Source organism: Chrysoperla carnea, chromosome 1 (assembly GCF_905475395.1).
Source record: "Chrysoperla carnea chromosome 1, inChrCarn1.1, whole genome shotgun sequence".
Taxonomy (NCBI): Eukaryota; Metazoa; Arthropoda; class Insecta; order Neuroptera; family Chrysopidae; genus Chrysoperla; species Chrysoperla carnea.
The window spans coordinates 6,211,127-6,221,665 of NC_058337.1; positions in this window are offsets into that span (position 1 = coordinate 6,211,127).

Below are 10,539 nucleotides of genomic sequence, written 5' to 3' on the forward strand. Positions count from 1 at the left end.
TTTATCGAACACTATGACCACTTGATAACATTAATAATTATTAAACAATAAAATATTTTATACGTCAAAAATACTGCAGCGATTGGCTACCTCCTCGCACATACCGTACTTAAGTATTTTTATTTTTGAATACTTACATGGTTCACTTTTGTTGAATTGTTTAATCATTAATTGTTAACAAACTCCCTGCTGAGGTTTTTACAGATCGATAGCTTAAATATGCCGTTATTATGCTCATTTGAAAATGCAACACTTTCGAAAAAAGTCGTAGAGAGGATTTTGGTAGACTCGCCAAAAGGAAGCCATTCACGATGTTTCAAGTACGTATTTATCATTTAACAAAGCACCCTTTCTATCCCAGGGTCTATAACAGTTTATGCTTAATCAATTCTCATAATTTTCCTCTCAAAAAAGATATCTAATGTCAGATGTGCGTTTTTTACGTTGTAATTATTTAAGGATATCTTTTTCCTTTATCTGTGTCAAAATCTTTTACACGCTATGTCAAAATCTTTTACAACTAGTGTTGCTAAAATTAAAAACAATTTTGATACATCCTCATTGCAAATTATTTAAAGCATTCTTGTCAATTGAATACATATGATCTATATCTTACTCTTACATCACACAGTCAATATTGCTGCTGTCCAGTGAAAAACAAAAAGATACAGAAAATTTTTATGGGTAAAATCTATTATTTGAAACATTTTACTCTAAAAGTTATTACTAGTAAGCTATGAGTTTTCAAATACAGTTATTATTCAAATTTATTTTAGTCTTAGTCTAAATGCTTTAGTATAGGCCGTTGTAATTTAATGAAACAAAACACTTATACCTAAAAAAAATTATACACTGGTGAAGTTTCAACGAGGTTTACCAACGGATTTCACAATTATTTTGCCGAGAATAGTTTGGAGAAGAAAGGACAGTCCAAAGTGCCCTGAAGATTTATTTCAGATGACCAGGTTAATCTGCTGGCTGCATAAAAGAGAGAAGCGTTGTCGAAGTTCAAATTGATGAAATATAGAAATACTTGTCGTAAAAATACATGTGCTAGCTAGTTGGATTCAGAATGATGTCTAGAAAAATGTGCAAGAAGCGTTTTTCAGCACACAAAATATTAATATTTAATATCTTGAAAAATTGTTTATTGTGAGATACTCGTTTTTGTCGACATTACAACAATCTAAAAATGACGCAAAAAGTTTCTTAAATATTAATTTTGTATAACATAACTTTTGAAATTTTTTGTGTACTGAAAAACGCTTCTGGTACATTGTTTTAGACATCATTCTGAATCCAACGATATAACGCGTATGTTTACGACCAATCAGATGACTCTTCTTCCTTTTGTACAGCCAGCAGATTAAACTGGTCATTCGAAATAAATTTTCAGGGTACTTTGGACTGTTCTTTCTTCTCTAAAATATTCTCTCAAATAAGTAATTGTGAAAACCCGTTGGTAAATCTGGTTGAAACTTCACCAAGCAGTGTATACATTTTTTTGGGACACTTTGTATAAGTGTTTCGTTTCCTAAAATTACACCGGCCTATACAAAAACATATTTTTAAATGAGGCAATTGAATATCCGAATCCCCTTACAGTTTTAATTATTGCAAAATTTTTCGCATTGCGGATAGACATAATTCGCTGTTTATCTATTTAGCGGGTGGCACGTATTGTATGGTGTAAAGAATAGATATTTAAATTCCAGAATCCCATTAAAATGTGTGTATTTTATAAAAAATTTTATTAAAATGATATATATTTTATTTTTATTGTTTAAAACTTTATAAAATTTGTAGATCTTTATAATAATGTTATATAGTTTGATATTAAGTACCTAGGTCTGTAGTGTTAAAACAAGTATTATCAGTAATATTAATTAATAGTTGGGTGTAATAGGTGGAACTAGGGGGGAACAAGCTAATTATTATTTTTATAGCTAATTGTTTACCTCAAACAATTTGCCTGTTCAATTTTTCATTTTTAAATACACCTCTAGATATTGCTGTGTTTGTGGTATGAGCTTGAAACATTTACTGAAAAATGAAATTCACATCACGAGGTTTTGAATGGAATAAGATATTGGACAAATGACCACCTCGGCTTTGCTGATACAGACGTACTTTAGCGGTCATAAATTTTGCGGTATTTCAGTAGTAATACAAAGGTGTTAAATTGCATGACCTTGGCGGCCAATGCCGATCTCAAAAACGAGAAATAACACAACCAGGAAATGACTCGTGCAGTAATTCAATAGTTTGTCTGACTGAATAGCATGTTTAAACCACATGCAAAACCACAAAAAAGTTAGTTAACATTTTGCGATAACGAACACCATTCACAGTTAATAATTGATCAACTGGATTTTCGAAGAAAAATGGCCCAATGATACCTTCAGCTCAAAATCCACACCAAACAGTGACTCTTAGGATGCATCTGTTTCTCAAGAATCATTCGTGGACTTTCGGAACTCACAAATGTGACGTTTTGGTCGATTAACGAAGCCATCAAACATGGACCCTGTCACTGAAGATGATATTCGTTTAAAAAATCACCATTCAATATTCGTTGTTCCAAAATCCAATCGACTAACGCTTTTCATTATCCATGGTCTTCCGGCTTCAGCTTTTGAGTCAGTTGAACTTACGGTATGGTTGTGGAAACAACAATTTCCTTAGTTTTATGCCGAATTGATGTGGTTAAGCTTTCTTCAACACTTGCACGCACTGTTGCGATATTTTCAGTCAAGTGACTAAGATAAAACCATTTACAGACCCAGTTTGCTCTAATTTTTTCATTGATCTTCTCACAACGGCTTCATTTGGAGCCATTATTTCATTTTCATATCATCATTATTTTACTTAACCTCCAGTTGTCTACTAACGAACGGCCATTTCTTTTTTAATGTCAAATTATGACTAAAAATGGTGCGCAATTCACCGACGTTCTTATTAGAACACCCTTTATAAAAAAGGCACACAGCAATAACATATTTATTAGAAGTGTATTTATGAATGATAATGTATGCAGATAGGAATAGGAACTAAATGCTACAAATTATGTACTAACAAAATTGATTGTAGAACTGGGTATACGTATTTAAAAAAAAAAATTGATTTTAGAGTTTTTGACTCAATTTTATATGCAATCATTCAGAACTTCATCGAAACGGATACCTAAAAATAAGAATAAATCCAGTTTTTATTTTTTGAAAAATGAGTACAATCCATCTTTCATTTTCTTCAATATTTCGTAAAAAGGAGATACGTAAATGTTATTTTTAATTTTTTACAAATAAGTTGTATTGTACAAGCTTAAAGGTACGTTTAGGAACCGCTTTAATGAGGCTGTAAACTTATCTTATTCGAAAATACTAGATATTTAGTTCTTAATGAATGTATAATAAAGTCAGTCACAACTTTCATGATACTTGATTACATTAATCAATGTTTTTGGGGGGGAAATTTTAACTACTGAACGTTAAGTTATTTATTGTATGTAAAAAAAGTTATCGCAAAAATTTTAATAAATCGCATTACAAATTTAATTTTACACAAATAGGAAAAACTTTAAAATCACAAAAAAAATTTATATATATATTTTTTGTGGCATATTCAAAATTCAAAAAGAATCATTTGTTTTAAAATACTTTCTTTTTTGAATTTTGAATATGTAAAATGAGAAGCTAAATTTAGTTGCTTTTTTTTTTTATAAATTTTATTAATTATTTGATCTGATGAATCAAAATTAATTATTAATATATACAAAAAGTATCTTCAATAATAAAACTAACATTATTTAATATTTAAATACATTTATTTTAAAGAAAAAACGTTTTTTTTATTTACCTTCATTGTACCTTTCTCAGAAAACTCGTAGAAATAAATATACCATAGACGTAAAACCTTAAAATAAAAAAGTTTTCCATATGGAGCCAATATAAGTAGACATCCTGTATATATTTAATTTGATTGCATTATAAAATAGCAAGGTACATCAAATATTAACTACCTTATTCGCATAAAATCATATCGATTCCTATACATATATCGTTTCAATAAGCCTTTGTTATAACAATAAATACCAATAAATCGATACGATTCACTATGACCAACACGAAAAAGTAATCGTTCTCGTATATAATCCCATAATGAAGCGCGTTCAACATCCTTGCGTAATGAATCGATAGCATGTAAATTTGCATTCATTAGTATTGAACTAAATGTTCGAAAGAAAAACATACGAAAGTATACGAAACCGATAAGTAAGACACATAATTGGGTGACATTAACATGCTCTGTAAATAAAACTCGAAAACTAAAATTTTGTAATAAACCAAATGGGAAGAGTAATATTGTGATTATGGTACGTTTTAGTAAAACACCAAAATGTATACTATCAAAATAGATCTCTTCAATAAAGAATCCAAATGTTAACGCAAATATTACAAATTTAATAAGCATATAAATAAAAAATGTTAACGATTCAGTCGTTAAATACTTTAATTGATATAATGTAGATGTTTTACGAAATATAGTTAATATTTGTAATGCACGTATTATAATTATAATTATTGATAATATTCTAAATACATAATCGATCATCACTAATTCATCTATTTTTATATAAGCTTCATATTTATATTTATTATCAATATTTCTTGTACTTTTCCATTCTTCTCTTAGCTTTAATACTATATTATTACGTAATAATAATATAATGATCCATAATAAATTCAATAATAATGCAATCAATGGTTGTATAATATCAATAGTGAATGAGAAAGTTGATGTTGTACGTAAGATCTGTTTTGATCGTGCATAACTAGAAAAACATTTAGCACGTCCATAGATATAGATTACAATATGTAGAAGATCCCATAATATTGATAAACCAAATATCATCAAGTGAGTAAACATTTCTATAAAGTTGTGTTTTTCAAGCCACCAATATAATTTAGCAGTATGTATCTAAAAATTAAAAATAAATTAACAGAAAATAAATTAATATCAAATAAAATTCTAAAACTAAAACCATGACTACTACAAAATCATGCTCTTGTAGTGTCATCTGACCTTTAGAATCAGATAATACGTAGTGTGAAACGGTCTTTAGAATGCGAAAGTTTCAAGCAGATGTCACTAGCAACTAACGAAATATTTCGTACGCAAGTTCGTGAAGACGGCATACCATACGATACGAATGATATACCATGTGTGTTTGTACCATCTAGGCATATACATATCTGTAGTATGACAGAATACATCATAATGTTAATTGTACAAAAATTAATCGGTGATTAAGCTTCAAAAAAGTTTTCATCATGAAGAAAATATATCACAGATTCTGTTTATGTAAAAAAAAGTTATCTTACGGCACTTTCCAAAAAGGAAACATTAAAAAATTTTGGTTTTTGAAAAGTAGTCAAATTGACGTATAAATTTTATCTTTTACGTTATTTTTAAAGCATTTAAAAATCTTTTACGTGATACAAATATTACTTTTATTCATAACATTAATTTTATTCATAACTTACATTTAAATTCAATGAATATAAATTAGATACTAACTTGACTAGTCATGTGATGGCCGAAATACTTTAAGTAATGTTTATAGTTATTATAGTAAATAATAGATAACATTGATTCTCTATTAGCAATGCTTTCTAACACAATGTGTATATTTATAATTAAATACCTGATAAAACTGAATGTACGATGAAGTAGCACTTTTATGAAATATCAATTTAACAGAACTATACATATTTAAGTTATCATTAAACGTAGTAAAAGAAATAATAATGATTCGAGTTTCCTCTGTTATCCATTCCTTTTCTAATTGTGATATATCTATATCGACCGAACCTGTCAAACCGTCTCCAAACCATAAATCTACAACATATCCACCCCCAGGTATTATGGTAGTCAGATCTGAAAAATAACAATATCTACTTTAATTCGAGATTCCATTTTCCAAAAAGACTTCATCAGCTGATGCACAATATTTTTGAATTCGGTACATTTGTTTATGTTCACAAAGCCTAGCAATTTTTAATAATAATTTTTCAATAGACAATTATTTTTTCCGAATTTTTGTGAAAATGGTGGTTTTATTTTTTCAACAATATTTTTCATCTTCGAAAATAAGGGAAATAGATGCAAAAAAAAACTGTGGGATCATAGGGATCACGTTGTGACATGCTTTTTGATTAGACTGTAAAAATGTGACACTGGGCCCTAACAGGCAAAGCCTTTTAGAATCAACGAATAAAAACAAACCCTATGCGTTTTTCTCCCTTAAACTGAGCTGTACATTTTCCTATTAAAAATTTGATTGCCAAATAAATACCTATTGTGATGTAGTTTCCAGTCTTTTCTGACTTCATATAGGTCCACCCTTGTTCATCAGAATCAGATGGCGTACTAGCTTTTCCCTCCTTTAATCTATCCGACCAATCCATGTATGTATAATTGTGTATATCCAGGAAAGATCTTCTATATTCAGGACTACAAAACTTGCGTAAATTTTCCTCTTGAATATATTTTGGAAACTCGGGAATTGGAAAACACGGAAATTTAATAACTTTTAGCATACGTAATCTACAGGCAAAATAAATGAATAGAAACAAAAAAGAGGCAAAATAGTAAGGCATTTGTTAAATAAATTTTAATAAAATTACTAATGATTGCTAAATTTTTTTGCAACAAATTTGAACCAAGTATCGCTATTCTCGGATGTGCATTCAGCACCTTTCGAGAAAAATGTATCTAGCGTCATTGACTACTGCAAATACAAAAACATTAAGCAATGCGCGCTCCATGCTTGGGGCAACCTAAGGCAACCTAAGTAAGCAACCTTTACGCCAGTAAAATCCAACAGAAAAAAAAAACTAAAATCACAAAACATGATGTATAACTGCTTTTTTGGTATGTTATTTGGACCCCTTAGGGTTGTGTGAAACTACTACAAGCAAAAAAAAGTTGTACAACCTGCTTAATACGTGAATAACTACAAAATTTTTAGTCTAGTTAGTTTTGCATTAAAAAACTATGAACTTTTGACATTAGTTGCTACTTACTGTCTTTTTGAAAGTATATTAAATTTGAAACAATTGAAGCTAACTCACTAGTTGAAGCTACCTACAAATTTTTATCTCTTTTTATATTTTAGGAGAAAATGAACACCAAAATTTGCCCTAATTAGCTCCCTGGCGGGAAAAAAAAGATGTTAAGCAAAAATTTTCAAAAAAAGTTTCCAACAAAAATTGTTTAATTTTTTATAAGGAACATTACTTTTAAACTTTGGTTCTATCTCTAAATGTTTAACATAAGCAAAGCCTAAAAACTTTAAAATTTGCTTTGACTTGGCTTCAATTGTTTCAAATTTAATATAATACTTTCAAAAAGATAATAGCAACTAATGTGAAAAGCTCATAGTTTTTGAATTGAACTGAAAAAATTGAAAAAAAGTCCCAAAATTTTGTAGTTATTCACGTATTACGCAGGTGGCACAACTGTTTTTTGCTGGCAAAACATTATTGCACACTCCCCTAAAAGGTCCAAATAATATACCAAAAAGCAACTTTACATCGCATTTTGCGATTTTAATGTAGAATATGACTGGCGTACGTGTAGAATCCAGAAATTAAATAAAATATAAAGGGTCTGTCAGGTTTGGCGCCACTATTGAATGGAAAGAAGTTATGATAAAAAATCTCGCAGCAGTTAATTTTTTTTTTTTTTTTTTTCTTTATACTTTGAGCTTTTAAACTTTTATTTACGATTTAAAATAAGCGTGAGAGATTTTCTCTACGCGACCGAATTCAAAGGGTTAATATAAAACTTTTTAATTTTATATTTACAATAAGACAAACACCTACGAGAAGTTTCTTAGAAACACCCGGTTTAGAAAGTTATTGAATTATTTCAAATAAAGCAAAGATGTTATCTTTTCAGAGTCAGTCATCTGGCATGAATTTGATCAAACACTACAAAATGGTTCGTGAATACTATTTAAAAATTTTACCGAACAGCTCCAATCACTTTTGTTAAATTGCTCGGTAGCATATTTTTTTCTTCTCCTATTTCCGTGATACTCTTTACTAATGTAGATCTAAAATATTTCCAAAAGCTGAAACAAAACAATTTTTAAACGCACATTATGAATGTGAAGTTCATGGTCTTCAAATTCATTCATTACTCTACAAATTTTTTTTAAATTTTTGTCGGAAATACCAAAAGAGTTTTGTGACAAAAATGAACTCTAGTCAAAAAGTGTAGGTAAAAAATATGCATTGAATATTATGGTAGGATGACTAGAATTGCTTAAAATGAATACTTACTCTTCATCGGTACGAACTTGATCAATTCCAAAATGATCTGTATATTCGCCAAGTACAAATGTAGTGTATATATCGTTTTTAGCATAAAATCTATCATGTCCAATTTTGATATTAAAAAGCAACACAAAACTCAATAAAAATAATATACGAGCAAATATTTTTGGGATATTTTTTTGCCAGTAATAGAACTGCATTTCTCGTATTCGTAAGTACTGTTCGAAATTAAAACAAAATTAATAAACCACATATAGTAAAAAGCCGTAAGATTTGTATCCGGAATCCGGTTTCAGTCTATGTATCTTTTTAAAAACTGTTCGACTGCATTGTTTAAAGCTTACTTAAAGAAATTAAAAACATAATTTTTGTGCGATCATGCTCAGGAGGTGGAAGTCAACCCCTCTTGGGGGTGAAAAAATTTATGTTGAAAATGACAACGGGAATCAATAGAAGGATGAATTCTAAGAGAAAAAGTCATTTAAGCATATTTCGAAAAGTCAATGTTTTCCGATTGATTTGCAATTTAAATTCGGAGTATTTAATGGGGATGGAAAAATTTATGTTGAAAATGACAACGGGAATCAATAGACCCCCATTCCACCCCCATAAAATACTCTGAATTTCAATTGCCAATAATTCGGAAAGTATTGACTTTTCGAAATATGCTTAAATTACTTTTTTTGCTTAGAATTCATCCTTCTGTCGATTTTCGTTTTGATTTTCAACATATACTTTTCCACCCCCAAGAAGGTTCCCACCCCCTCGACGAGATCGCACAAATTTTTTATTTTAACTTTTTTAAGTAAACTTTAAATAATGTAGTCGAACAATTTTTATAAAGACTCATTGACTGGCCCTAAATTCCGAAATTAATAACTAATAATTCAAGCGTCCGCCAGAACATGAATAACTGTCATTGATAAAATCAAAGAAAGTCATTCTTGTGTTGCATAATTATGTCTAATTTTTTAAATACGGAAATAGTCTAATAAGACGATAATATATTAAATTGGATAACAGACAAAAGTATGGGACTTTAACGCTTAGATGCCAGCGCCACGAGTAACTGTGGAAAATTTCAAAGATACAAGACTTTTTTCTTGATTCCCATAATTTTTGATTTAATATTATTGTGCTATTATTAAAACACAAACATTTCTCACCTTTTGTATTAGAATTGGTAAAGGGCGGTACAAACTTTTATTCAAATATTTTAAGCGCATTTCACTTAAACGAAATTCATTTTGTATGCAACGATTTTCACATATTCTGACGTCTGCTAAAGTTATATTTGTTTGAACTAGCTTGTGCTGAAATATTTCAATTTTAAAATCAATTTTAAATCAATAGAAAATATCCTTAATTACAAATCTACAAATACAAGATAATAAATTGTGTACTTCGCTGCAAATTACAAAACTTGATTTAGTCAGGGTGTGTGTAGGAATTTGAATATAATAAATTAGAGAACCAACTCTATTAAAATAAAATTGTACTAAAATTCCCACACACACTGTTGAAATTGAATTTGAAGAATGCGTCAAAAAGATACCTAATTATTTTGTATCTTCATTAAACAGCATTATTTATTTAATGTGGATGAAAATACTGAAACCTCCCACGAAAATAGCATGTCGAATACACGGTGAGAAAATTTAAAAAAAAAAGTCAAAACAAACAATTGACTGAGTTAATTGTTGAAATACCATGCAAAGTCAGTGTTGATTTCTTTATCACATTACACATACAAACATGTGACACACACAACTGATAATCAAGTATATAGTACATATTATAAAATTTCCGCCTACTTGGCGCCCTCACGGGTAAACAGTGATGTTTACGAAAAAATGTTTCAAACAAAAGTTGTTTAATTTTTGATAAGGGACATTTTTTACATTTAAACTTTTGTTCTATCTCTAACGGTTTACAAGATGGGTCCTACGGACCCAAGACCCAATTGACCTATGATGCTCATTTACGAACTTGACCTCACTTTTTACGTCCTGAGTACGGTGTAAAATTTCAGCTCGATATCTTTTTTCGTTTTTGAGCTATCGTGTCCACAGACGGACGGACGGACGAACGGACAACCGGAAATGGACTAATTAGGTGATTTTATGAACACCTATGACAAAATTTTTTTCCTAGCATCATTATTTTTAAGCGTTTCAAACTTGGGACTAAACTTAAT